Below are 299 nucleotides of genomic sequence, written 5' to 3' on the forward strand. Positions count from 1 at the left end.
CCACAGCAGAGATGAGGAAACCTCCTAAGAATGTACCAGCAGGGGCTTCCTTGTCCATCACAGTGTTAGATTAGCTTCTGGAGAGGACTGGCTTTCCCTTTCATATCAGTGATGCTCTGAGAGCAAAGAGTGTTTCCGTCAGAACAGGGACTCCCTGAATTGAGTGTATTTCCCCACTCAGAGGAGAATACTGGAAGGCAGATGAGATAGATCACAGGACTTGAAGTCAGCAACAACAACATTCAGATCTTACCTCAGTTTCGTATTACCTGTATGACCTTAGGTCATTTGATCTCTTT

Source organism: Macrotis lagotis, chromosome 8, assembly GCF_037893015.1.
Source record: "Macrotis lagotis isolate mMagLag1 chromosome 8, bilby.v1.9.chrom.fasta, whole genome shotgun sequence".
In the NCBI taxonomy this organism is placed as follows: domain Eukaryota; kingdom Metazoa; phylum Chordata; class Mammalia; order Peramelemorphia; family Peramelidae; genus Macrotis; species Macrotis lagotis.